Below are 987 nucleotides of genomic sequence, written 5' to 3'. Positions count from 1 at the left end.
TTCTGTCCAAGAAGACCTCCCAGGTAGGACAAAACATCTACCTACATTTTTTCATTTTCAAACCACCTTAAGCATCTCAGGAAAAAGGCCCAGGGAATCCACTTCCAAAAGGTCATGGACTTGAAAACCCTACAGAGCAGTAGTACTCTGCACACATGGGGTTGCCATGAATCAGCATCAACTCAATGGCATCTGGTTTGGGTTTTTTTTTGGTTTTGACTTAAAGATATATTTTCCTAGGATTTAAAACCTCATGATCTTTACTGGGGAAGGTGCCCTTGAAGATTCAGGACAGGGAGGGGTTCCTGGAGAAAGGAGAGCCTGGGTTTCCACCTGTTATGATTGAATTGTGTCTCCCAAAATATGTGTTGGAATCTTAATTCCTGTACCTGTAAATACGATCCAGTTTGGAAATAGAGTTTTCTTTGTTATGCTAATGAGGCCATACCAGCGTAGGGTGGATCCTAAATCTAAGATTAGACACAGAGATGCACACAGGGACAAGAGGAAGACAGACAAAGGAGACAGATGCATCTATGAGGATTGCCGGCAGCTTCTAGAAGCTGGAATAAAGGAGGAAAGAACTTCCTCTAGAGCCATCCTCTGAATTTGGACTTTCAGCCCCCTGAACTGAGGGAAAATACGTTTCTGTTCTGTAAAGTCACACACTTGTGGTATTTCTGTCACGGCAGGTCTAGGGGACTAAGATACGGCAGGTCTAGGGGACTAAGATACGACTCATTCCACAGTAGGGGATCTGGGGGGAAGCATTTCTTGCTCTGGCCTCATGCTGGGTTCAGGCCAGGGCAAGGTGCCTGAGGCACCGTTCTGTTAGAAGAGGTATTTGAGCCGCTGTGCTCCTGGGGTCTGGCCTTTGACCCTCTGGGGATATCCTGTGGATTAGTGGTGGATCAGTGGTTAAGCGCTTGGCTGCTAGACAAAAAGGTCGGCAGTTCAAATCCACCAGCTGCTCCTTGGAAACCGCAT

Source organism: Trichechus manatus, unplaced genomic scaffold, assembly GCF_000243295.1.
Source record: "Trichechus manatus latirostris isolate Lorelei unplaced genomic scaffold, TriManLat1.0 scaffold00113, whole genome shotgun sequence".
Taxonomy (NCBI): Eukaryota; Metazoa; Chordata; class Mammalia; order Sirenia; family Trichechidae; genus Trichechus; species Trichechus manatus.
The sequence above is the reverse complement of the archived record's forward strand: the minus strand, read 5'-3'. Positions refer to the sequence as shown.